The sequence below is a fragment of the Caretta caretta genome, chromosome 28 (assembly GCF_965140235.1).
Source record: "Caretta caretta isolate rCarCar2 chromosome 28, rCarCar1.hap1, whole genome shotgun sequence".
Classification (NCBI taxonomy): domain Eukaryota; kingdom Metazoa; phylum Chordata; order Testudines; family Cheloniidae; genus Caretta; species Caretta caretta.
The window spans coordinates 6,669,511-6,688,073 of record NC_134233.1 but is presented as its reverse complement, the minus strand read 5'-3'; the positions used below and the strand labels follow the sequence as shown (position 1 = coordinate 6,688,073).

The 18,563-nt window shown below is 50.1% G+C and overlaps 1 protein-coding gene across 1 annotated transcript in view; it reads right to left on the bottom strand.

The window, feature by feature from the left end:
- LOC125629204 (uncharacterized) overlaps positions 1-18,563 on the bottom strand; it is a 570,105-nt gene that overhangs the window by 323,181 nt on the left and 228,361 nt on the right. The gene's annotated exons all lie outside the window — the stretch shown is intronic.

Below are 18,563 nucleotides of genomic sequence, written 5' to 3'. Positions count from 1 at the left end.
CTTTATTGTTTTACCCCACCTATGCCGGATGACACTCTTTTCTTAACTTCCTTTGGTTATTTCAGTTCCAGTTTTTAAATGGGGTCTAATAATTGCAAAGCTGAATGAAAGATAAACAGAACCATTTGAATTTTGGCACATAGCTGGTAGAACGATACCTAGTGAAGGTATGCTCACAAACAGGGAAGAATTAGTGGGGGAAGCAAAAGTGGACGGGAATCTGGGAGGCAGTGACCATGAGTTGGTTGAGTTCAGGATCCTGACACAGGAAAGAAAGGTAAGCAGCAGGATATGGACCCTGGACTTCAGGAAAGCAGACTTTGACTCCCTCAGGGAACGGATGGGTAGGATCCCCTGGGGGACTAACATGAAGGGGAAAGGAGTCCAGGAGAGCTGGCTGTATTTCAAGGAATCCCTGTTGAGGTTACAGGGACAAACCATCCCGATGTGTCGAAAGAATAGTAAATATGGCAGGCGACCAGCTTGGCTTAACGGTGAAATCCTAGCGAATCTTAAACATAAAAAAGAAGCTTACAAGAAGTGGAAGGTTGGACATATGACCAGGGAAGAGTATAAAAATATTGCTCGGGCATGTAGGAATGAAATCAGGAGAGCCAAATCGCACCTGGAGCTGCAGCTAGCAAGAGATGTCAAGAGTAACAAGAAGGGTTTGTTCAGGTATGTTGGCAACAAGAAGAAAGCCAAGGAAAGTGTGGGCCCCTTACTAAATGTGGGAGGCAACCTAGTGACGGAGGATGTGGAAAAAGCTAATGTACTCAATGATTTTTTTGCCTCTGTCTTCACGAACAAGGTCAGCTCCCAGACTGCTGCACTGGGCATCACAACATGGGGAGTAGATGGCCAGCCCTCTGTGGAGAAAGAGATGGTTAGGGACTATTTAGAAAAGCTGGACGTGCACAAGTCCATGGAGCCGGACGAGTTGCATCCGAGAGTGCTAAAGTAATTGGCGGCTGTGATTGCAGAGCCATTGGCCATTATCTTTGAAAACTCATGGCGAACGGGGGAAGTCCCGGATGACTGGAAAAAGGCTAATGTAGTGTCAATCTTTAAAAAAGGGAAGAAGGAGGATCCTGGGAACTACAGGCCAGTCAGCCTCACTTCAGTCCCCGGAAAAATCATGGAGCAGGTCCTCAAGGAATCAATCCTGAAGCACTTACACGAGAGGAAAGTGATCAGGAACAGTCAGCATGGATTCACCAAGGGAAGGTCATGCCTGACTAATCTAATCGCTTTCTATGATGAGATTACTGGTTCTGTGGATGAAGGGAAAGCAGTGGATGCATTGTTTCTTGACTTTAGCAAAGCTTTTGACACGGTCTCCCACAGTATTCTTGTCAGCAAGTTAAGGAAGTATGGGCTGGATGAATGCACCATAAGGTGGGTAGAAAGTTGGCTAGATTGTCGGGCTCAACGGGTAGTGATCAATGGCTCCATGTCTAGTTGGCAGCCGGTGTCAGGTGGAGTGCCCCAAAGGTCGGTCCTGGGGCCAGTTTTGTTCAATATCTTCATAAATGATCTGGAGGATGGTGTGGATTGCGCACTCAGCAAATTTGCGGATGATACTAAACTGGGAGGAGTGGTAGATACGCTGGAGGGCAGGGATAGGATACAGAGGGACCTAGACAAATTGGAGGATTGGGCCAAAAGAAATCTGATGAGGTTCAATAAGGATAAGTGCAGGGTCCTGCACTTAGGACGGAAGAATCCAATGCACAGCTACAGACTAGGGAGCGAATGACTAGGCAGCAGTTCTGGGGAAAAGGACCTAGGGGTGACAGTGGACGAGAAGCTGGATATGAGTCAGCAGTGTGCCCTTGTTGCCAAGAAGGCCAATGGCATTTTGGGATGTATAAGTAGGGGCATAGTGAGCAGATTGTGGGACGTCATCGTTCCCCTCTATTCGACATTGGTGAGGCCTCATCTGGAGTACTGTGTCCAGTTTTGGGCCCCACACTTCAAGAAGGATGTGGATAAATTGGAGAGAGTCCAGCGAAGGGCAACAAAAATGATTAGGTGTCTGGAACGCATGACTTATGAGGGGAAGCTGAGGGAACTGGAATTGTTTAGTCTGCAGAAGAGAAGAATGAGGGGGGATTTGATAGCTGCTTTCAACTACCTGAGAGGTGGTTCCAAAGAGGATGCTTCTAGACTATTCTCAGTGGTAGAAGATGACAGGACAAGGAGTAATGGTGTCAAGTTGCAGTGGGGGAGGTTTAGGTTGGATATTAGGAAAAACTTTTTTACTAGGAGGGTGGTAAAACACTGGAATGGGTTACCTAGGGAGGTGGTAGAATCTCCTTCCTTAGAGGTTTTTAAGGTCAGGCTTGACAAAGCCCTGGCTGGGGTGATTTAATTGGGGATTGGTCCTGCTTTGAGCGGGGGTTTGGACTAGATGACCTCCTGAGGTCCCCTCTAACCCTGATATTCTATGGTTCTCTGATTAGAAGGTGACACTCTGACACATGAGCAGAGACACATGGGGGAGGGTGGAGGATGAGGTAACATGGAGGCTACCAGGGTTGAACATGGCCCTACAGAGTGTGGTGAGAAAACTCCCTCTCAGTCTCTCCTCTCTTCCACCTCCCAGAGTCAGTAACTCTGATAAATCGTTCCCTGAAATCTAAATACCCCCAGTACGTGAGACAGTGATTAAAGCAGGTGCTTTAGGGACTGCAGCGCCAACCCCCTGCCTGCACAAGGGGGATGAAAAACTGCAGTAGAAAGGGGTTAGGCTGGGAGAGGGCACAGCTGATGTGGGACTGGGAGCTGAATTGACCAGGAGGCCAGAACTCATGGGGCGTTGGGACAAGAAGTCAACAGGACTGGGTAGAGGCACTTCTGTGTATTTTCCCCAGTAACCATTCTACCATTTACTTAATTTCGAAACTTTTCATTCACATTTAAACACATTGGAGCTAAGCTGTGTTGATGCATTTCCACTTACAGTGGTACAGGTTTAATTAGGTGCTTAATCAGATGCTTATGCAACACAAATCAGTCAATAATTAGTGTGCTTTCATGAATTAACTTGACTGTGCGCTGTGCATTGCTTTTAAAAAAAGATGGTGTGAGCAAGTGTCAAAATTTCAGGCATTAAGAAACGGAAATTCAGTGTCAGTTCATTTCTCATGCGTTTATCTCATAATTTTAATTTCAGTATAGAATCAGTATTAATACCATGTTGTTTTAATAGCATTAGGGTTTACATGTATAATGTTGGCAAGATTTCATTGGATATTGACCTTTTATTTTGAGATTACTAAATACAATCTAGCATACCACTCCTGAAAGACTGCAAGCCCCGGCCGGTGGCATGCTCCCTAGACAGCAAAGACGTGACAAGCCCTTTCACCCCAAAAAGTGCTTTTGGCTCTTCGACATTGCTTTATCCATCCTACCAGAAAATGCTATAGGTAACCAGGTACTTACAGCATAGAATCATAGAATCTAGTCCAACCCCCTGCTCAAAGCAGGACCAATCCCCAACTAAATCATCCCAGCCAGGGCTTTGTCAAGCCTGACCTTAAAAATATCTAAGGAAGGAGATTCCACCACCTCCCTAGGTAATGCATTCTAGTGTTTCACCACCCTCCGAGTGAAAAAGTTTTCCTTATATCGAACCTAAACCTCCCACACTGCAACTTGAGACCATTACTCCTTGTCCTGTCATCTTCTACCACTGAGAACAGTCTAGATCCATCCTCTTGGTACTGTCATGGATGGTTATAAACTGTTCAGGAAGGACAGGCAGGGCAGAAAAGGTGGGGGAGTAGCACTGTATGTAAGGGAGCAGTATGACTGCTCAGAGCTCCGGTACAATACTGCAGAAAAACCTGAGTGTCTCTGGATTAAGTTTAGAAGTGTGAGCAACAGGAGTGATGTAGTGGTGGGAGTCTGCTATAGACCACCGGACCAGGGGGATGAGGCGGATGAGGCTTTCTTCCGGCAGCTCGCAGAAGCTACTAGATCGCATGCCCTGGTTCTCATGGGTGACTTTAATTTTCCTGATATCTGCTGGGAGAGCAATACAGCAGTGCATAGACAATCCAGGAAGTTTTTGGAAAGCATAGGGGACAATTTCCTGGTGCAAGTGCTAGAGGAGCCAACTAGGGGGGGAGCTTTTCTTGACCTGCTGCTCACAAACTGGGAAGAATTAGTAGGGGAAGCAAAAGTGGACGGGAATCTGGGAGGCAGTGACCATGAGTTGGTTGAGTTCAGGATCCTGACACAGGGAAGAAAGGTAAGCAGCAGGATATGGACCCTGGACTTCAGGAAAGCAGACTTCGACTCCCTCAGGGAACAGATGGGTAGGATCCCCTGGGGGACTAACATGAAGGGGAAAGGAGTCCAGGAGAGCTGGCTGTATTTCAAGGAATCCCTGTTGAGGTTACAGGGTCAAACCATCCCGATGTGTCGAAAGAATAGTAAATATGGCAGGCGACCAGCTTGGCTTAACGGTGAAATCCTAGCGAATCTTAAGCATAAAAAAGAAGCTTACAAGAAGTGGAAGGTTGGACATATGACCAGGGAAGAGTATAAAAGTATTGCTCGGGCATGTAGGAATGAAATTAGGAGGTCCAAATCGCACCTGGAGCTGCAGCTAGCGAGAGATGTCAAGAGTAACAAGAAGGGTTTGTTCAGGTATGTTGGCAACAAGAAGAAAGCCAAGGAAAGTGTGGGCCCCTTACTGAATGAGGGAGGCAACCTAGTGACGGAGGATGTGGAAAAAGCTAATGTACTCAATGATTTTTTTGCCTCTGTCTTCACAAACAAGGTCAGCTCCCAGACTGCTGTGCTGGGCATCACAACATGGGGAATAGATGGCCAGCCCTCTGTGGAGAAAGAGGTGGTTAGGGACTATTTAGAAAAACTGGACGTGCACAAGTCCATGGGGCCGGATGAGTTGCATCCGAGAGTGCTAAAGGAACTGGCGGCTGTGATTGCAGAGCCATTGGCCATTATCTTTGAAATCCCGTGGCGAATGGGGGAAGTCCCGGATGACTGGAAAAAGGCTAATGTAGTGCCAATCTTTAAAAAAGGGAAGAAGGAGGATCCTGGGAACTACAGGCCAGTCAGCCTCACTTCAGTCCCCGGAAAAATCATGGAGCAGGTCCTCAAGGAATCAATCCTGAAGCACTTACATGAGAGGAAAGTGATCAGGAACAGTCAGCATGGGTTCACCAAGGGAAGGTCATGCCTGACTAATCTAATCTCCTTCTATGATGAGATTACTGGTTCTGTGGATGAAGGGAAAGCAGTGGATGTATTGTTTCTTGACTTTAGCAAAGCTTTTGACACGGTCTCCCACAGTATTCTTGTCAGCAAGTTAAGGAAGTATGGGCTGGATGAATGCACCATAAGGTGGGTAGAAAGTTGGCTAGATTGTCGGGCTCAACGGGTAGTGATCAATGGCTCCATGTCTAGTTGGCAGCCGGTGTCAAGTGGAGTGCCCCAGGGGTCGGTCCTGGGGCCGGTTTTGTTCAATATCTTCATAAATGATCTGGAGGATGGTGTGGATTGCACTCTCAGCAAATTTGTGGATGATACTAAACTGGGAGGAGTGGTAGATACGCTGGAGGGCAGGGATAGGATACAGAGGGACCTAGACAAATTGGAGGATTGTGCCAAAAGAAATCTGATGAGGTTCAATAAGGATAAGTGCAGGGTCCTGCACTTAGGACAGAAGAACCCAATGCACAGCTACAGACTAGGGACCGAATGGCTAGGCAGCAGTTCTGCGGAAAAGGACCTAGGGATGACAGTGGACGAGAAGCTGGATATGAGCCAGCAGTGTGCCCTTGTTGCCAAGAAGGCCAATGGCATGTTGGGATGTATAAGTAGGGGCATAGCGAGCAGATCGAGGGACGTGATCGTCCCCCTCTATTCGACATTGGTGAGGCCTCATCTGGAGTACTGTGTCCAGTTTTGGGCCCCACACTACAAGAAGGATGTGGATAAATTGGAGAGAGTCCAGCGAAGGGCAACAAAAATGATTAGGGGTCTGGAACACATGAGTTATGAGGAGAGGCTGAGGGAACTGGAATTGTTTAGTCTGCAGAAGAGAAGAATGAGGGGGGATTTGATAGCTGCTATCAACTACCTGAGAGGTAGTTCCAGAGAGGATGGTTCTAGACTATTCTCAGTGGTGGAAGAGGACAGGACAAGGAGTAATGGTCTCAAGTTCAGTGGGGGAGGTTCAGGTTGGATATTAGGAAAAACTTTTTCACTAAGAGGTTGGTGAAACACTGGAATGCGTTGCCTAGGGAGGTGGTGGAATCTCCTTCCTTAGACGTTTTTAAGGTCAGGCTTGACAAAGCCCTGGCTGGGATGATTTAATTGGGTATGGGTCCTGCTTTTGAGCAGGGGGTTGGACTAGATGACCTCCTGAGGTCCCTTCCAACCCTGATATTCTATGATTCTTTGGAACCCCCTTTGAGGTAGTTGAAAGCAGCTATCAAATCCCTCCTCAGTCTTCTCTTCGGCAGACTAAACAATCCCAGTTCCCTCAGCCTCTCCTCATGAGTCATGTGTTTCAGTCCCCTAATCATTTTTGTTGCCCTCCGCTGGACTCTTTCCAATTTTTCCACTCCTCCTTGTAGTGTGGGGCCCGAAACTGGACACCGTACTCCAGATGAGGTCTCACCAATGTCGAATAGAGGGGAATGATCACGCATCTCGATCTGCTATCAATGCCCCTACTTATATAGCCCAAAATGCCATTGGCCTTCTTGGCAACCAGGGCACACTGTTGACTCATATCCAGCTTCTCGTCCACTGTAACCCCTAGGTCCTTTTCTGCAGAATTGCTTCCTAGCCATTTGGTCTCTCGTCTGTAGCGGTGCATTGGGTTCTTCCGTCCTAAGTGCAGGACCCTGCACTTATCCTTATTGAACCTCATCAGATTTCTTTTGGCCCAATCCTCCAATTTGTCTAGGTCCCTCTGTATCCTATCCCTACCCTCCAGCATATCTACCTCTCCTCCCAGTTTAGTGTCATCTGCAAACTTGCTGAGAGTGCAATCCACACCCTCCTCCAGATCATTAATGAAGATATTGAACAAAACCAGTCCCAGGACTGACCCTTGGGGCACTCCACTTGATACTGGCTGCCAACTAGACATGGAGCCATTGATTGCTACCCCTTGAGCCTGACGATCTAGCCAGCTTTCTATCCACCTTATAGTGCATTCATCCAGCCCATGCTTCTTTAACTTGCTGGCAAGAATACTGTGGGAGACCGTATGAAAAGCTTTGCTAAAGTCAGGGAATAACACATCCACTTCTTTCCCCTCATCCACAGAGCCAGTTATCTCGTCATAGAAGGCAATTAGATTAGTCAGGCATGACCTTCCCTTGGTGAATCCATGCTGACTGTTCCTGATCACTTTCCTCTCCTCTAAGTGCTTCAGAATTGATTCCTTGAGGACCTGCTCCATGATTTTTCCAGGGACTGAGGTGAGGCTGACTGGCCTGCAGTTCCCCGGATCCTCCTTTTTCCCTTTTTTAAAGATGGGCACTACACTCGCGTTTTTCCAGTTTCAGCAGCTGTTACTGTGCGTGCTCAGTGAGAGCTCCAGCGGGGTTTCATGGGCCCAGGCCTGTACAGCGCAGCTCACCTAAAACCAAATTCCATCTTAGCAAAGATTAGGGGCTTGATTCTGTGCCATGGTTGTCGTTTTCCCTCGTACTTTAGTGATAGGCCCTATCTGCAATGGTTGGGTTTGCATAGGTGTGTTGTGGGAGTATTGGGTCATTGTTCACGTCAGTCAGATTTAGGGTTACATTGGTGAGTACCTTATCTCTGCATTTCCTGATTATTACAAGTTTGAGTTTTGCTGATCTCTCTTTTGGAGGGGCACCAAACAGCTCTGGGCAACTTTAAATCCTGCATTCATTAAGTTTTTTTGTTAGTGAATTTCCTAGCTTTTTGCGCAGAGCAATGTTGCCTGGAGGAGTTAGCAACCCTATAGGCAGTTGTGGATTTCACACAAGTTTGCAATCAGATGCACAGAGAAGTGCAATGACTTACCCAAGGTCACCCAGCAGGCCTGTGGCAGCCAGGAATAGTCTCTGTCCAGTGCTCTCTCCACGTAGGTGCTGGGTGATTCTGAAGTGCTGCTCTCCCCGCCTCCTCCCCCATACTTTTTGTTAAGGTGGAATGGGAATAACAGTCATGGTTTCAAATGTGTCTCTCTGCCACCTCCTCCTGCTGCCACCAGTTCTAGCTCGGCCTCCCCTTCTTGTCCATCGCCTCCAGCCCTCTCTTAGCTCTGTAGGAGCCAGTAGCTGTCTCCTGTCCTAGGCTACTTCACACATGTATTACAGGCAGCAGTGTAAGGTATGGCGCATGCCACCTTGGTGATGTAGCCTGAGCTGCACACTGAGCTGGGCCCTCACTGCTTCTTCCAGATGGGCTCCCTGCTCCAGCCATGCCCTAGCTCTGCCCCTCCTCCAAACAGGCCCCCTCCCCTATACACTCTGGCCTGCCCCTCCACCCCATACACGTGTAACATGTGCCTTTAAATTATTCATATTTTGGATTTCAGATGATTAAATTTTTGTTACCTTCAGCTTCATCATCTTCCCCTGCCCAGCCCGGTTTCAGGTGTTTGGTGGTGCCCCGATGGTTTTCCATTGATAGTTTGGGAGAGAGCAAGGCTGGTCTCTTGAGCGTTGCGTTACCTTACCAGCTGACTAGGGAGGAGTGACGACCATAGTTCCCTCTAAAGTCTGCACCTGGGCGGCCGCGCACATGGGAATGAAGGGCTGCATACCTAATAAGTGGAGCTGCACAAATGTGGCTCCACTAATTAGGTGCCTTCTGGACCGTGGAGAGGATGCGGAAGAAGGTGAGGTGATGGGGGAAATAGGGGTAGGTGGGGGGAATAGGGGGTGAGTGAGGTGATGTGGGGGTCGGGAGTTTGAGGTGTCCCAACTTCCAGCCGGGCTGCAGTGGCAGGGAGAGGAGAGATTTGGACTCTCAGCAGCCCCGGTTGGGCTGCCGGTGCCAGGGAGAGACAGGAGGCTTCCCCAGCGCCAGGCTGGGCTGGGGGAGCAGGCTGCACGGGGGTTTGGGGTGCCAAGATTTTGGGCGGGTTGCTAGCATTTTGGAGCATGCGGGGGATGTGGCTACATGGGAGGTGGGGTGCTGGGGAAACTCCATTGTCCGATTAATGCATCAGAGCAAGGTCAATCCAAGCACATCTTTCCTTTACTTGTTGTTAAGGTAACTATGAGTCTGGGGTGAGGAGCTGGTATTAATTACTACCTGATTATTGATATAATTACAAGATCTGAAATATCCCAGGAATAATCCGATGGGGAAGGAATAATGTGGCACCCCCGCTATTTTCCACTGTTTAGAATTATAGAGCAAACACAAAACAGTGAATCCTCTGCCGTTCTAAACCAAAATATTTTTCACCTAGTATCAGCAGGGAAAGATTAAGACCTTGCTTTTGGCCATGTTGAGTTTCTGTTGACAGCTGGTGGACATCTGCTAGGAGATGTTAGAAAGACTGGGAAAAGATTTAATTTGACTGGAGGGAGACAGATCCAGAGCAGAGAGGTAAAGAGTGCTGAGGGATTCTGCATTAGCAGATCTTAATGCAGAATCTGACTTATGTTGGTGCTTTTTTTATTGTAAAGCATTTAGGCTGCTTTTGTAGATATGTGTAATTAATCTCTCCTCTTCCTAGAGTTCTGAGGAGGTTATATGAGTATTTTTAAAGAGTGCAGACTGCAGATTAGGTTGCAGTGAGGTCTTCATAAGTGCAGGATCAGGCTCTAAACTGCTGTCAAGTCCACACACTGAACAAACTGAAAAAACACTTTGATCTTTCTGTTGTAGTGATCTGATGATAAATTACAGCAATCCAAGGTTAAAAGAAATACATCTGTGATTTTATTTTGATTGTTGTGGCTTTAAGAAGCTGGTTTCTTGCTATTTACTCTCTCTTAGATACTGATCCTGCAAACAGTTATGCCTCTGGAGGGCATCCATGCATAGGCGTTTGCAGGATTGGGGCTTTAGTGAATGAATATTGGCGCAAAAGCATGTGGCTAGGCCTAGCTCATGACATTGGCATGGTTACATTTCAAACAAAGTTTACATGGGTGTTAATGGCTTAAGGTAAGAAAGACAAGGATTCTTTTAACAACATAATTCTTTTGGAGTGTTGTAGGTATCTGAAAACTGTGATCTTAATGATTTTTTAAAAAAATCCTATGTTTAGTAATCAATACATGGTAAATAGTTAAAACTGGAAGAACTTGACAATGGATGCTGTTTATTTGTTTGGTCCTTCAATTAGAGTTGGATTCCAGAAAAGTTATTTGCATTACGTTTTAGAATTTGTTTGGGGAGAGGTATTGGAAACCATTAAGGCCAGATCTTTGCTATCTGGTATAGTTCCGGATCTTCAGAGTACTCCCATTGACTCAGAAGTAGGAAGCACAAGGTGTGATGTTCGGTGTTTTGTAGGATGAAGACCTTATTGCAAGCCCTTTGACACATGACTTTGGAGTTTGCAGACAGATCCCTGCTTCAATGTGCTTCAGGGCTTCTACTCTTCAGTTTTTGAGTTGGTGACACGCACACACAATGTGAAGACAGGAGAACTTTGCCTGTTTCTACAGGGCTCTGTTGCACTTGCACAGCGTGGGTCCTAACCACTCATTTAAAATACCCATCACCAGCCAGTTGATGTTTTACTTCCCTTCATATTTTCAGTGTTGTCACTTGTTTGTTTGTGGTTTTGTTTGCTGTCTGTGTTGCTTTATTACTTCTTTTTACTGTTCTCAGTGTGTGATATATTCATCAAATTAAGAATTGACATCCCACAGATGGTATAAGCCTGAGTGAATACCTTTTACTCTCCTTTCCAGTATCAGAAAATATTGTATTAATATTTGCGATGAGAGCATGACTATTTCTAGTTGACTCATAAATTTGTTTAGCATCTTAAAGCTGTGTGTGCAGATAATATGCATGCAAGAGAGATAGTTTTGTGAACTGCAAAAGTCGGTAGCATGCTATTTTTTGGCAGATGCTTCATTTTTTGAGAGCAGCTTTCCCTGAAGATTTTGTGGTCTATGGTAGGAGGAGGTTATTAAATTGGGCCTCTGGTGCATGTTTTTTATGCTTTTGCTTAATGCCCATGACTGTGTTTTATTTCTATAGCTGTTTTCAGTAGGCCACATTTTGTCCCTTGTTTTAATATTCTTTCTTCTTCTTCCATACCTATGAACTGTTTAAAAATATATTTATATCTAGGATTTTTGTTTGAACTGGTGGCTCACATCCACACATTACCTCAATATTGGTGGAGCTCATAACAAAATTCATTCCGCACATGGATGGAAAAAATTAGAGGGAACATTGGTGATGACTCCCTCTTGGGTGGATGGGCCAATTCTGGGGCCCATTACCTCTTGGTGATTGATTTCCATTCCAAGTCCATAAAGTTGATTTTCAATATAAATGCTTTGTTCCTTACATACGCCCCATTCGTTGATCTCTCAGTCATTGTGAGTCTTGACCAGTTACGAGCTTTTTGTAGATGCCTCTGTCACGGAGTCACTGGGTCAGTCCTCTGGAACTACTCTGTATGAAGCCAGTCAGGACTCTGGGGGAGCCTTCTCTCTCTGAGCATACTGTTTCCAGGGCAGAAGCTTCCACAGCTTCGACCTTCCTGGGTCTGACCTCAGAGCATTCAGCATCCCTTTCCACAGTGTGTGCTTCCTGCAGCAAGTCCGCCCGGACGGGGCTCCTGGGGAAGCCAGAGGGCCCTACACCCCAACTCTGCAGTCAGACCTGACTCTCAGCCAGTCGGTAAAAGGTTTATTAGGCGACAGGAACACAGCGTAGAACAGAGCTTGCTATCACAAAAATCAGTGACTTTCAGCCAAGTCCAGCTTGGCAGTCCTGGGACAGACGCCCTGGACTCCCCCTCTTCCACTGACCCGACCTTTGTTACAGCCTCGCATGCTCTCCCCTATGGATAAATACCCTCCCAAGAGATGTTTGGTGTGATGGGTTTGTCAGGTCTCAGGTGAGAGCTGCTGGCAAAGACCAAGTGACCCTTTGCCAAGGGATCTCTGTGTCACTGTCTGACCCCCGTAGGCCAGGGAGGGGACAACTTTCTGCCAATGGCCTTCAGGACGGGGGCTGAGTTCACTGCAGTGCCCCCTCGTCCCCTCTCCATTTCCCTTCTTGGTGTGCTGTCTGGGATGCTGTCCTGCTTCCTGCTCCCCAGGACACCCCGTATCTACTCCATGTGCCAGGCTTCTGCCAGCCCCCAGTGAGAGGCCATCCAGCCCATCAAACTGATGCCAAAGTGCTGGGCCTCAGGCCTTCTGGGGTGCAGAGAGTCCAATTGCCCCCTGCCCCAGGGGTGCTACAGGGGCATGTCCTTCTAGTGCATCAGGGCTCCATCCTCTGGCTGAGACCTCAGGGCACTTTCTTCCTCTCTTGGGTACCAGGTGAAACCGCAAAAGAACTGACTGTCAGCAAACAAGAGTAAATAAAGGAATGAAAGAAAAGAAAGTGTGTGTGGGGGGGTGGGGGAACTGTGGACAGATCCCATCAGGATATGGGCCTCTCTTACTTCTGGGAGCCCTGGGAGCATCTCAGTCACCTTCAGAGTTTACTGGGTCTCCAGCGCAAGTTTCAGCCTGCTCCCCCTTTGAGCTCCGGAGATCCCCACCCTCCCTCAGTGAAGGCCAGAGCCCTGAATGCTGCCAGCCCTCACCTTGGGGCTGGAGATGCTCCACAAACTGTTCCCTTCCCCGTGTTTCCCCCCTTGGAGTAGAGTAGGTCTCTCCTGTTAACTCCTGCTCCAGTCCTGACAGAATCATAGAATCATAGAAATGTAGGACTGGAAGGGACCTCAATAGGTCATCTAGTCCAGTCCCCGGCACTGAGGCAGGACTAAGTATTTTCTATTATAGGCCATCCCTGACAGGTGTTTGTCTAACCCAGGGGTTGGCAACCTTTCAGAAGTGGTGTGCCGAGTCTTCATTTATTCACTTTAATTTAAGGTTTCGCGTGCCAAAAATACATTTTAACGTTTTTTAGACTCTCTCTCTCTAAGTCTATATTTTATATAACTAAACTATTGTCACACGTAACAAGGGTTTTCAAAACGTTTAAGAAGCTTCATTTAAAATTAAATTAAAATGCTGATCTTACACCGCCAGCCCGCTGCTGGCCCAGGGTTCCGTTCACCCAGGCCGGCAGCGGGCTGAGCGGGGCCCGCAGCCAGGACCCCATCCGGCAAGGGGCTGGCAGCCAGAATCCCAGACCGGCAGCGGGCTGAGCGGGGTCAGAGGCCGGGACCCCAGACCAGCAGCGGGCCGAGAGGCCCAGCCTGCTGCGACCCAGCCCACTGTCGGTTCGGGGCTCCGTCCTCCGTCCCCTGCCGGCCAGGGCCCCGGCTGTCAGCCCCTCCCAGCTCGCCGCCGGCCCGGGGTCCCGGCCCTGTCCACATAGAGTGGGTACCTACCTTCTCCCTGGTTCTAGCCATTCTCCTCTCTCTGCACTGAGCTGAGGGTGGGAGTATGCTGAGAATAGGGCTGGGGGTGAAGGATCAGGCTGGGGGTTGGGGTGTAGGGTCTGGCCAGGAGTTAGAATGAGGGAGGGGGCTCAGGGTTGGGGCAGGAGGTTTGGGTGTGGAGTGCTTACCTGGACAGCTCCCATTTGGTGCGAGGGGTGCAGGTGGGAATGTGTGTGTGGGCGGGGGGGGTGCAGGAGCTCCCATTTGGTGCGAGGGGTGGGGTGGGGATGTGGAGGGTGCAAGAGTCAGGGCATGGTGTGTGGGGGGACTGGGTATGTGTGGGGGTGCAGGAGTCAGGGCAGGGGGCTGGGGTGTGTGAGGAGTGTGCAGGAGTCAGGGCAGGGGGCTGGGTATGTGTGGGGGGTGCCAAAGTCAGGGCTGGGGTTGGGGGGGTGGGACAGGGGTCAGGGCACGGGGCTGGGAGTGTGTGAGGGGGTGCAGGGGTCAGGGCAAAGTGCTGGGGGGTGTGGAGAGTTCAGGGCAGGGGGCTGGGGGTGTGTGAGGAGGGTTCAGGGGTCAGGGCCGAGGGCTGGGGGTGTGTTGAGGTGCTGGGGTGAGGGCAGAGGGCTGGGGGGTGTGGAGGGTTCAGGGCAGAGGGCTGGGGGTGTGTGAGGAGGGCTCAGGGCAGAGGGCTGGGGGTGTGTTGAGATGCTGGGGTGAGAGCAGAGTGCTGGCGGGTGTGGAGGGTTCAGGGTGGGGGGCTGGGGTGAGAGCAGAGTGCTGGGGGGTGTGGAGGGTTCAGGGCAGGGGGCTGGGGATGTGTGAGGAGGGTTCAGGGAAGGGGGTGTGGGCTGGGGTTGTGGGGGTGCTCCGAGCCCCCTACCCTGAGCAGCTCACGACAGGGACTGGAGGGGATATGCCAATTCCACCCCCTTCTGCAAGCTCCCTGGAGCAGAGCGCGCGCAAGGGCCATGGCAGGGAGGGAGAGGAGGAGGGGCAGGAACCCAGCATGCTGGGGGAAAAGGCTGGGGGAGGGGGAAGCTTGCCTGCCCTGCAAGGAGAGAGCGGTGCATGGGGGGGCGGGGAAGAGCGGGCCGGGCCGGGCTTTTAATGGCATGCTGCTGTCCGCCGGAGTCCGGCAGACAGCAGCGTGCCGTCAAAAATTGTCATGCATGCCATAGGTTGCCGACCCCTGGTCTAACCTGTTCTTAAAAACCTCCAGTGACAGAGATTTCACAACCTCCCTTCGTAATTTGTTCCAGTGCTTAGATATCCTTACAGATAGGAAGGTTTTTTTAATGTCGAACCTGAATCTCCCCTGCTTCAATTGAAGGTCTTTCTGTCCTGTCCTCTCCTCAGTGGTTAAAGAAGAATTTATCACCCTCTTCTTTATAACAACGTTTTACATACCTGAAGACTGTTGTTATGAAGAAAAGAGAGGAAGGGTGGGATGTATAGGAACAGGATGGCTTGTGCGTGTCATAAGGACTGTGCTCATCAGTCTCATGCCCAATGGATCACTGGGGGCTTTCCTCCATTTCATGTTAGCCTGCGGGGGAACTGGGTGCTCATGGAAACAAATGATGATCGCTGGCTTGAGCCAAGCCTACAGCAGACAGCTTCCCAGCTGGATCAATAGAGTAGCCAAATCTCTTCATTCCTGGCCTGCACACACCACATACTTCAGTCTTAGGCCCCCTCAAACAGCTCTGCCAATATAGTTCTGCTCTGACCTGCATCCCTTGAATACTCCAGGCCTGGACCCCTCTCATCAACAGGGCCAGCAATTTGCAGCAAACCGTGCAGTGCTTTTGTGATGTGGATAAAATGTTCTCTAAGAACTAGGCTTAGAATGCTGTACAGGTTTCACTTCATCCCTCCCTACAATGCTTAACCCCACTGCATTGGGTGCCCATATTGACCTATGCTGAATACCGGACACCTAGTAAAATTACTCATATTCAAGCGAGTTCAGTGGCTATCAATCAGAACTATGCAGTACAAACGTTCAAATTAACATCAAGCTGACTGAGCCCCCGTTAAAAAAAATTCTGCGTAATTGGATTCTTTTTATTTACCTTCTTATCTTTGAGGCTTTAGGGTTCACACAGGGAGGGGTGACACTCTTCCCCCCCCACTCCCATATAACTTCCTCATGTGGGGGGTGACCGACCAACCCCACCCTCCCTGACCAGGGCTCTCCACCCTCCATGCCTGGCTGGGCCCCTGGGACTGACCCGCCTCTCCTGGTACCCGGCACCACATCTTCCCAAGGCAACAAGTGAGGGGACACGCAGGGTCACATACCCTACCTTCCCCAGATTTCTGCCAAGGCTCACAGCAAAATGTGGCCAGCAGCAGCCTTTTGGCACACTGCAGGAGGGAAGGGACAGGAGCTGCTCCCAGCTGCAGAGGATGACCTGGTCTGTGCCTTTGCAGAGCTCAACTCTTCCCCGCACCTGTCTGTGTCTGGAAGCAGCTTGTCCCCTTCCGCCCACACAGTGCGGAAAGGCAGTTAACGCCTCCAGGCTGCTGCTGGCCACCGCACCGACATAACCCAGCGGCCTCCTGTCCTCCCCACCCCGGCTCCAGCACAGGCAGGAAGCGGTTGAGCCCTAAGCATGCCTTGTGCACCAGGGCCCTGGGAACTTGACTGCTGGGGGTTCAGCGAACCCGGCCAGAGAGGTGGCTCAGCAGAGGAGGGTGCCATGGGGACAGAGCAGCCCCATGCTCCCTGGGGTCAGGAGCCAGGGCAGTGTGGGAGGAGGCGAGTGAAGAGGGTGCTAAGCCCCTGCCTAAGGGGCTGTGGCGGAGCCTGCAGGTTCAGAGCATGAACAGGCTGGAAATCACTTCTCCCCCGCCCCCCATTCCAGAGCTTAGCTGAGGGGCAGAGGCGCTTCCCATGCCAACACTGTGCAGGGCTTTGGCAAGTGCAGGGCTCAGCTCCTCCTGGCCAGCGCCCTGGGCTGAAGAGGAAGGGGCCTGGTGTTGGTGAGCTGAGTACTCTGACCAGGGGCTGGTTGTCTGCACAGCATTGGGAGCTGTATGTGCCCCACTAGTGGGGATATGGAGGAGCAGCAGGTCTGGGGGGGGGGCAGAGGGGCAAAGCAGGGAGAGAACAGCAAGAGGGGAGCACTTACAGGGTTGATGGGTGATCAGAAGAGGTGAGATGTAACCGGCCGCCGCCTGGCACCTGCCCGCACAAACCGGCCACCACAGTGCGCAGCCAGTGCCGGCTGGAAACGGGCCAGGGCCCTGCTGGCTGAGAGCTGGCATGCAGTGGTGGTTGCGCTGACGGACCAGCAGGGGGAGCGGCCTGCCCCACATGCTGCATCTTTGCCTTGCCACCAGCTTTGCACGCCCACCCCCATCATCAGCCACTAGGTCACCCCACACTCACCGCTGATGGGCGGGCGGGTGGCCGGCGAGCAGAGATCTGGCCAGCAGCAGGACCCACCAGTACTCTGGGGGGTGGGGGGAAGAAAGACAGAAAATGCGGGACGATTTGCCCATTTTTAAGGAAAAGTCGGGACACCTGCAGGAAGACTTAAATATGGGACTGTCCCTTTAAAAACAGGACATCTGGTCACCCTACCACTACACCACCATAATCTCCTCCCCCATCTACGGATCTCATTGTAAGAAGGAATGAAAGCATCTAATCCCCCCTCCTGTTCCCCACCCCATCCCCTTTACATTTCTTGAGAACTGCTGATGCAGTCTGATCTGGCTGTGCTGCTACCTGCTGAGAGAAACAAGCATTGCCTCCCCTTGCTTCACATTTTTACTGGACATGTTCCTGTCGGGGCTGTAACAACATGAGATAGCCATATACTGAAATGAGCCCTGAACCCAGGTCGCCAGGGCTTGTGCATGGATTGCCATACAGATTGTCTTTCCTGCGAGAAGATAAGGACCAGAACTGGTTTGGGGATGCCAGGGTGAAGAGAATTAAAGTACCTTGAAGAGGTGGTTCTCAGTGGTGCTTTTCTTTAGGATCCCCAGCTCTTTCAGCTTCTGTCCCATATGTTTTGCAGGTGTGGAGGGGCTGGGCCAGTCCAGACTAAAGCAGCAATTTAACCCCCTCTATGCCAGCATGGGGTTTATATAGCCCTTCACAGGCACCCAGGCCCAGGGAATGGCCCCCTGTCAGCCCCATGCCTGGTGTGGTGGGGCGACCCATTCATAGAATCATAGAATATAAGGGTTGGAAGGGACCCCAGAAGGTCATCTAGTCCAATTCCCAGTTAAATCATCCCAGCCAGGGCTTTGTCAAGCCTGACCTTAAAAACCTCTAAGGAAGGAGATTCTACCACCTCCCTAGGTAACGCATTCCAGTGTTTCACCACCCTCTTAGTGAAAAAGTTTTTCCTAATATCCAATCTAAACCTCCCCCACTGCAACTTGAGACCATTACTCCTCGTTCTGTCATCTGCTACCATTGAGAACAGTCTAGAGCCATCCTCTTTGGAACCCCCTTTCAGGTAGTCGAAAGCAGCTATCAAATCCCCCCTCATTCTTCTCTTCTGCAGGCTAAACAATCCCAGCTCCCTCAGCCTCTCCTCATAAGTCATGTGTTCCAGACCCCTAATCATTTTTGTTGCCCTTCGCTGGACTCTCTCCAATTTATCCACATCCTTCTTGAAGTGTGGGGCCCAAAACTGGACACAGTACTCCAGATGAGGCCTCACCAATGTCGAATAGAGGGGAACGATCACGTCCCTCGATCTGCTCGCTATGCCCCTACTTATACATCCCAAAATGCCATTGGCCTTCTTGGCAACAAGGGCACACTGCTGACTCATATCCAGCTTCTCGTCCACTGTCACCCCTAGGTCCGTAGAACTGCTGCCTAGCCATTCGGTCCCTAGTCTGTAGCGGTGCATTGGGTTCTTCCGTCCTAAGTGCAGGACCCTGCACTTATCCTTATTGAACCTCATCAGATTTCTTTTGGCCCAATCCTCCAATTTGTCTAGGTCCTTCTGTATCCTATCCCTCCCCTCCAGCGTATCTACCTTTGAGGGTACTGCTCCCTTCTGCTTATGGG